The sequence below is a fragment of the Fukomys damarensis genome, unplaced genomic scaffold (genome assembly GCF_012274545.1).
Source record: "Fukomys damarensis isolate Sample0158 unplaced genomic scaffold, DMR_v1.0_HiC HiC_scaffold_39, whole genome shotgun sequence".
Classification (NCBI taxonomy): domain Eukaryota; kingdom Metazoa; phylum Chordata; class Mammalia; order Rodentia; family Bathyergidae; genus Fukomys; species Fukomys damarensis.
In genome coordinates, this window is record NW_022900951.1 from 11,202,328 (window position 1) to 11,211,469 (window position 9,142).

General features: G+C 37.1%; 1 non-coding gene across 1 annotated transcript; it reads right to left on the reverse strand.

The window, feature by feature from the left end:
* Nucleotides 1-8,755: 8,755 nt before the first annotated feature.
* LOC117284839 lies at nucleotides 8,756-8,857 on the reverse strand. Its single transcript, XR_004515915.1, has one exon. It is a non-coding gene; the product is annotated as a U6 spliceosomal RNA (small nuclear RNA).
* Nucleotides 8,858-9,142: the final 285 nt, after the last annotated feature.

Below are 9,142 nucleotides of genomic sequence, written 5' to 3' on the forward strand. Positions count from 1 at the left end.
TTTTTTCTTTTCCCTTTTTGTTCTTCCCCTACGTATCACACCTTCCCTACACCTTTAGCTCCTTTCCTCCCATTTCTAAATGTCAGTAATCTTATTAGAATCTTATGCATTGTTGCAGAATATTCACACCAGGGAAACTATTTGGTATTTACACATGTGGGACTTATTTATTTCACTTAGGAGTATATCTTCAATATGTATCCATTTTCCTATGAATGAATCTATTCTCTCGCTCTTTATGGCTGAGTAATATTCCATTTTATAGAAAAACCACATCTTCTTTATCCAGTTTCCAACGGATGGGCAAATGGGCTGTTTCCAAGATTTAGCTATTACAAACTGTGCCGCTATAAACATGGGTGCACATACTTCTCTGTGATATGATTCTTTTAGTTCTCTTGGAAAGATACCCAACAGAGGGATGGCTTTTGATAAGATTTACCAGTTCTTCCAGTGAGTCAAATACCATAAAGTTATTTTCCATTAATATTCATTTCCACATTGACATAACTGCTTCAGTTTTTAAATTTAAAAGCCAATTAATTAAAATTACTTAAAAGTTTGGCTCCCCAGGCCCACTGGAAGAATTTCCAAGGCTCCAACTTATATGTGGCTACTGGCTATGCATTAGGCAGTTCAGGTCTAGAAGGTAGATATTAGGAGTGGATATAAAGTTGGCCAGCGACATGAGGACCTCAGAAGACAGAGGGAGAGTGCCTAGAGGGACATATCATATAAACCAGTCTGCAAACACAGGCACTCTGTATGACCCAGCACTCAAGACAGTATCAAAACAAAACCAGACTTCTAGGGAGACTGACTTGCAACCAAACAGAAAAATTAACAGTCCCGGAGACCAGTGACAGCGTATAGCAGTAAATAAAATACGCAGTAATTATTACTCAAAATGGAAGTAGGAAGGAGAAATAGAGGGGAGCTGAGGATCTAAGAGGCAACCGGAAGGAAGGACTGAAAAGACTGAAGAATAATATGTTTGCCTGTTTTGTTTTATGGTTTGCATTTGGTCTTTTTTATTTTTTCCTGGGTTTTGGGGGGGTATTTTTATTAGTACATGTTTGCAGTACATAATAATTAGATTCATTATCGATTGTGGGGAGTTATTAATGTACATAACACGTCTTCACTCTTTTCACTTCCCTCTCCCCTCCTCTCCCTTCTCCCTCCCTCCATCTCTTGGTCCCCTTCCCTTTTGCAAAAGATCCATCTCCCTGTTTCCTATTATCGATTTTGTTCTGTTTACATTTTGGATTTCTCATATAAGAGAATCCATGTAATATTTAAGCTTGTATGTCTGACTTATTCCACGTAACATTATGATCTCAAGGTTGGTCTTTCCTCTATTCTCTCTTCTACATGCATTTTAGGGGGAAATTTATATAACTAAAGGAATTTAGTACTATAAAGATCTATTTCAAGAACATTAGCTGTCAAGGGTACCCCATTCAATATGTGTTCTAAAAGACAATCTATTATACAGGCGATATCACAGTTCTGCCATTGGGGATGTCAAAATATTTCTCAATTCCATTAATTAGCCTTAGGCCAAATCTTTCACCTGGATTTTTGCAGCAGTTTCTTTTTTCTTTTTTTTCTCTTTTTTTTTTTTTTTTTTTTTTTTTTTTTTTTTTTTTTTTTGGTGCTGGGGATTGAACTCAGGACCTTGCACTTCCAGAGGCAGGCGGCAGAGCCACTGAGCTAAATCCCTGGCCCATTTGTAGCAGTTTCTATATGTTGCCTGATTAATATTACTCCACTTCAATCCACTCTTCACATGGCAGCCAGGATAGTCTTTCCAAACACAGTATATGCCATTTCCTCATTTGAAACAAGTCAGAAACTTCTGCACAGAAACTGTCTATACTACTGTTGCAACTCTTCAGAAAACCTAAAAATGGTCTCAATTTTAAGTTTTTTAAAGTGCATGTTTTTGTATGAATCTTCTCCTTCTCGACTGTATAATCCCTCTCCAAAAAGAAAAAAAGAACTTTATAAAAACGTCAAACCAAAAGAAATTAGAATCTGAACACTTTTCCAAAATAATTTTTGTTTTGTTTTGTTTTGTTTTTTGTTTATTTTTTTAGTCCTGGGGATGAAACTTAGGCCTTTGAGCTAATGAGGCAGGTGGCGGCACCATTGAGCTAAATCCCTGGCCCTCCAAAAATAACTATTGATTAAGGAGTTTAGATATATATTCAGAGTGCCTAAAATATTTTTTTTATTGCATTACTAAATGTGTCATGATGAGTTTGGTCTATTACAGCCTTCTTTTATTGCTATGAAGATAAAGGACATAGAAAATTAAGATATTTTTATCATAAACAGCTTTGATTCTAAAAATTCCATAATGCCTAAAATGGCTAAAGAATTATTTTTAGTTTAAAAAAACTGCCAAATCAATTTAGTTGAAATGCACTATAAATTGTATCACAATTGAGTAATAGGTTATGTGTCTCAATTACAGAGAACTCTTAAGAAGAGATTATATAAAAAGTAAAGCCATATGCTGAGGATATGAGGCTGATAAAAGCCAGTAAAGAAGGCAAAAAAATCTAATTTCATGTTTTAATAATATTTTAAAATCTGTTCAGAGAATGCTGCCCTCTAACTAGCAAATTAACCATCAGTTACACAACTGACACCTAGGACGTGACATAGAACCTAACAGGATGATACATAACATTTTATATAATTTTGACATACATAATGATTTCAACTAATGATTATTCTGCTTATCTTTTGGTCTGCTACACATTCTTGAGGAACGTTTTTTTTTATTATCTGGTGCATCTTGTTAAATTCTGAAGGGTTAGACCAATGAACATCAAGTGTCTCATCACTCTGAAGACAAGTGCTCACTTAGTGAGAGGCAGCAAAACTGGTTCAGCGACCACTATCTACCCCTAGCTTACCCAGGAGAAACCCAAAGTCACTCAGTAGAAAAAATGAGAAGAGAGAGGCAATTTCTCAAAGTGAAAAGAAACATGAACATCTCCGTGTTTTTGTCTTCCTCGTAGGAACACTCCTTCCTCCCCCAAGCCAGGTCAAGGGGGCAGCAAGTACACCTGTCAAGGAGGAATGCTTGTCAGAAGAAGAGGAGTTTCACTCCACAGCTGATGCTTGCTCAGCTGTACACATTCATACAGTTGCACGGTAGGCTGCAAGAGGGCTCTTGGGAAGACGTGACAGCAACCCCAGACCTTTAAGGAGCACCAACACTGTCCTTTGAAGAGGTCTGAGAGCTGACCCTTGACAGCTGGAAGAACAGGAAAGAGGGAGGAACTGGACTTCCAAAATTGGTGGACACACAGTGGCACATTTCTCTGCAGCGTAAGTGGATTCTATGGAAGGTAACCAACAAGAACCATTTTGAAATGGTCTTGTCCAAAAGGGCTGTGTGCCAGAGAAAGGAGTGCCTCAAGGGATGTACTGCCAGAGGGTAGGAGTTGCCTGGCTCATGGAAAGCAATGCCAAGGCTTGCACAAGGATCTCTGAGAAGTTCAGAAAAGCCAAGAGTAAAGAGCCACAGCTAGTCATCTGCTGCTGGAGTTAACAGAGAGACTGCACCAGTGCCAATCAAGAGGTATTGCTCTTTGCTTCTAGTCTCCACTTCAGGAGCCAGCCAAGAGCACAAGAGTAGAGGTCCAGAGTATATTCTAGTCCCCTGTTCCATTGCTACTCTGCAGAATTTGGGATCAGGCCTGAGCTAAGAAGAAGGGGAAATATTTCAATTAAATGAGAGATCTAACTTTTGTTTTCTGAGATAGGGTCTCACTAGGTAGTTTGGGCTGACTTCACACTTGTAGCAGTCCTCCTGCCTCAGCCTCCCGAGCTGTGGACCTAGCTGAGAGAAGAATTTTTAACATTTTAAATGTTAAAACATAAATACATTAATCTTGTTCAGGAAATCAACAATATAAAACGTTTGATTCCCATCTCTGTATTTAAAATAACCCTAATTCTCCCTAAGAGGCGATTATTCATATTAGTTTCTGTATTAGTTTCCTATGGCTTCTGCATCAAATTAATGTGATGCTTAAAACAATAGAAATTTATTCTCTCAAAATCAGGAGGCAGGTGGCACACATCTGTAACGCCAGCACTTGGGAGGCTAAGAAAATTGCGCCCAGTTCGAAGCCAGTGTGGGCTACATAGTGAGTTCAAGGCCAGCCTGAATTACATAGCGAGAGCCTGTCTTAAAAAAATTTTTTTTCAGGAGCCCAGAGATCTGAACTCAGTATCACTGAGTTTGTTCAAGAGGCTCTAAGTAAGATTCTATTTCTTGCCTCTTCCAGCTTTTGGTGGCTGCCAGCATTCCTTTTTTTAAGACAAGGCCTCACTAAGTCAATAAATTTCCCCAGGATGGGCTTGAACTTGTGATCCTCCTGCCTTGGCTTCTCATAGTGATGGGACTATTAGGTGCATTACTCCATTCTCTGACTGTATGGTCACACTGCTTTCTCCATTTCTGTATGTGTAATCTCTTTCTGCCTCTCTCTTATAAAGATATTTATGATGGCATTTAGAGCCTACTCCTATAATCCAGGATAATCTACTAAATTTAATCACATCATTTGTCATACATGTTAATGTTTACAGATTCTCCATATAAGGAAATGGATGTATCTTTGGGGGCCGATATTTAGCCTACTAAAGTTTCTTATGCATATCTCCAAATATAAGCAAATACAAGCAGATAGGAAAGTATAGTCACATTTTTCACTTTCACACATAAAAGGTACCAGACCATACATTATTCTGTGCCTTGCCTTACTGATTTAACCATATACAATGAAATTTTCTGTGTATAAAGAGCATCCTCCATTTTTACAAGTACATATAATAGTTTGAATATCTGCAATTTATTTAACTATTTCCTTTATTTTCATTTTTTGCCAGTGCAAAAAATGGCAAAAGAACTGTATTGTGTAAACACATAATTATACAGACACATACATATGTTTGCAAATACATTTTAAGGATAAATTCCCAGAAGTATAATTTCTTTGAAAAAAGGTATATGCATTTAAAATTCGGTGTAGATATGGCCAAATTGCCTGCCTAACAGATATAACCAATTAAACTCCTACCCATAATGTATGACAGTGCCACTTTCCCCACATACTGTCAAGGAACATTAGGATTTGTGCCAACCTTATACGTGAAAAATGTTATGTTGATGAATTGCTTGTGTACCGGTGAACATTATTTTTAAGAACTACACAATATTCCATCATAGTAATGAAACAAATTCTAATACCATTTTTCTAACAGTCCGACCCTTTCATTTTGTATGGCTTGAGATAATTCAGTAATCCTCTCTGAGCATGTATTTTTTTTCCACATCCTGGACTGTATCCTTAGAATACATTTCTAGCAGCGCATTTGCTCAAGGAGTTTGAATAGCTAAGGTCCTTAATATATATTGCAAAATAGCCTTCTAGAAAAGTTTTGCCTGTTTTTTTTTTCAGCTAGCTTTAATTGAGTTTATTGGTACATTTTAGGATACAGTACAGTTACATTCATTGTTGAGATCTTGTACCTCTACATGACAGGTCTTGGTTCTCACTTTTTCCCCTTGTTCCTGCCCTCCCTTCACCCCCTCCTCCCCTCCCCATCTACCCTTTATTTCCATCTTTTCATTATCTCACATTTTTTTCTTTTCCCTTATTACCCTTCCTCCTACCCATCCCACCTTCCCTACACTTTTAGCTCCTTTGTTCCCATTTCACAATGTCAGTAATCTTATTAGGATCTTATGTATTATTACAGTTTATTCACACCAGAGAAACTATTCGGTATTTACACATGTGTGACTTATTTCACTTAGGAGTATATCCTCAATATGTATCCATTTTCCTATGAATGAATCTATTTTCTCATTCTTTATGGCTGAGATGTGGTTTTTCTATAAAAAGGAATATTGCCTGTTTTATTTTTACTAGTAGTATCTGAAGGTCAGATATTAAAATCTTTATCATAATTATTTGTAGGAATTGCTTATAATACTAATAAAAGTTTAGCTCAGGGATAGTAATAACTGTACTACAAATGCTTACTGAGAGAACATTATGTGCCAGATATTTTCCTAAACCTGCTATGTGCTTTTTCTCATTTATGAAGTCCATTTTATAGTTGAGAAAATTGAGACCCTGCTCTTAGCCAAAAAGCTATGTGTGACTTTTCAGGCCCAACCACAGAGTATATTACAAAGGCTTTACCGGGTAGGCCCCAATGAGGAAAGGAAAACTTCCCTCCCCACAGTGTACACAGCCAATACATTTCAAGAACTGCAGATAACAATCCAACTGCGTTTATCTGGGGCCTTCACTGGAGACTTTTTTTCTTTAATAAGAGGAGAAGACAAGAACCCTGAAGAGTTTCTGATCCTCTCTGATTCAAGACATTTTCACTCCTCTCTTATCCTCATCCTACCCCTGGCCTATTGGTTCATAAAGCCAGTTTTGTTTGGAACTCCCTCATTATTGAGACTACCCTCCCAATTCTGCCAAGTGTGGTGGTGCATGCCTATAATCCCAGCACTTAGGAGGCTGAGACAGGAGGATCGCTGTTGAGTTTGAGGCCTGCCTTGACTACTTAAGTGAGTTCAAGGCCACTTTGGACTACATAGCAAGACCCTGTCTCAAAAAACAAAATAAAACCATCTCTGTTCTGTGCTGAACTGCCTGATCCTCCATCCATACACTGTTCCATGGGAGAAAATGCAACCTGAGGGAGCTGGCAGCTCCTCTGTAAATAAATGTGCAAACGTTATTTTCATTTGAATTGTCTTAATCAGCTAATCTGACATCTGGAAGCTCAGTTATCTCCAGCTCCTTTGATATCCTGGTAAAACGAAGGCCTAATGTTCCTAGTTTTACATGTTAGATCTCAGATTCGAACCCTGGCTGTTCTCTACGAAGTATTCTTTATGATATACATGGTTAGACGAGAGTAATTAAACCCATGAGGGACCCATTCCATTGAGATAAATCATTAGTTTGAGAGATCTCTAATTTTTTTCTCATTGAGTTTATTGGTACATTTTAGGTATACAGTAGTTTTACATTCATCATTGGGATTTTGTACCTTTACATGACAGGTCTTGGTTCTCATTTTTTCCCCATACCCCTGCCCTCCCTTCACCCTTCCTCCCTTCCCCATTTATAAACACTTTATTTGTATTTTTTCACTTTCTAATATTTTTCCCTTATTACCTTTCCCCCACCCTTCCCACTTTCCCTACAACTTTAGCCCTTTTCTTCCCATTTCACAATGACAGTTATCTCATGAGGATCTTATGTACTATTATAGTTTATTCACACCAGAGAAACTATTCGGTATTTACACATGTATGACTTATTTATTTCACTTAGGAATATATCCTCAATATGTATCCATTTTCCTATGAATGAATCTAATTTCTCATTCTTTATGGCTGAATAGTATCCCATTGTATAGAAAAACCACATCTTCTTTATCCAGTCTCCAACTGATGGATCTCTAATTTTTTGATGTAGGCACTCATAGCTATAAATTTCCCTCTCAGCACCATGTTCTGGAAATTCTGGTGTGTTGCATCTTCATTAAGATTTGATTCTAATAATCTTCTATTTATAGAAATCTTTGATTTCTTCAATGACCCAGTGATCAATCAAAGGTGAATTTTTCAAGCTCTATGTGTACATAATTTTTGTAGTTCCTCTTGCTGTTGATTTTTACTTTCATTGCATTAAGATCTGGTAAGAGGCAAGAAATTATTTCAATACTTAGTATTTGTAAAACTTGCTTTATGGCCCAAAATGACATATTTTGGAGAATTTTCCATAACCTGCTGAAAAGCATGTGTACTCTGCAATTGTTGGATGGCATGTTCTGTAGTTTTGTTTTAAATACATTTGATGTATGGTGAGGTTTAACTCTGAAGTTTCATCAAAAATTCTCTACCTACTGGTGAGAGTGGAGTATTAAGCCACTCATAAAGGTATTGAGACATATATGTCCCTTTATGTTGTATAGTATTCATTGTATAAAATTGGATGAACCAATGCTCAGTGTACATATATTTACAATTATATCTTTCCGGTGTATTACCTCCTTTACTAATATAATGACCTTCTTTTTGTCTTCTAATTTTGCCATGTGCTGTCAGATATAAAGATAGCTATTCCTACTTGCTTTCAGATTCCATTTGCGTGGAATACATTGTGCATGTCTCTGCTGGTGAAGTACGCTTCTTATAGGAAACAAGGAGTTGGCTCTTGTTTTTCAAGCCAATCTGTCAGTCTGTGTCTCTTAAATGGAGAATTCAGAGAATTTACAGTTATTATAGAAATACATGAACTAATTCTGATCATTTTGTGGTTTTCCTAATATTCTTTCCTAATTTTCATTTATCTACTTTTGTTCTGTGTGTAGAATTCCTTCATATATTCGCTGCCATGCTGGCTTACTGGTCATGAATTCCTTTCATTTATGCTTATGTTGAGGTATTTATTTCTCCTTTGATTCTGATAGCTTCCTGGATATAGTAACATAGGTTGGCAGGTATTTTGTCAGGGCTTGAAATACATCATTCTATGCCCTGCGGGCCTTTAGAGTTTCTGCTAAGCAGTGTACAGCTGTACTGATGCTTCCCACTGTAAGTCACTTGGTGTTTAACTCTTGCATCTATCAATATTTTTCCTTGTTCTGTACTCTTTTAACTATAACATGATTTGGGAGTTTTTTTTCTGGTAAAAATATGGAAAGGCTAATGAATTTGCATGTCATCCTTTGCAGGGGCCATGCTAATCTCCGTATCATTTACATTTAGCATATGTACTGATGAAACAAGCACTCTAGTTAAAACATCAGCTGTCAGTTACGTTGTTGCTCCTTTGAAGGTAATGTGTCCTTCTTCTCTAAATATTTTTAATATGACTTTGTGTAGGTATGTGTATGTGGTACTGGGAATTAAATCCAGGACCTCTGCTTTGAGCAACATTCCCAGTCCTTTAATGTTTATTTTGTTAAATTTTTTTTGAGACAGGGTCTTGCTAAATCATCAAGTTGCCCAGTCTGTGCTTTAACTTGCAATCCTTTCAGAATGCCAGGTGTATGCCTCCACATCCACTTTATTCCC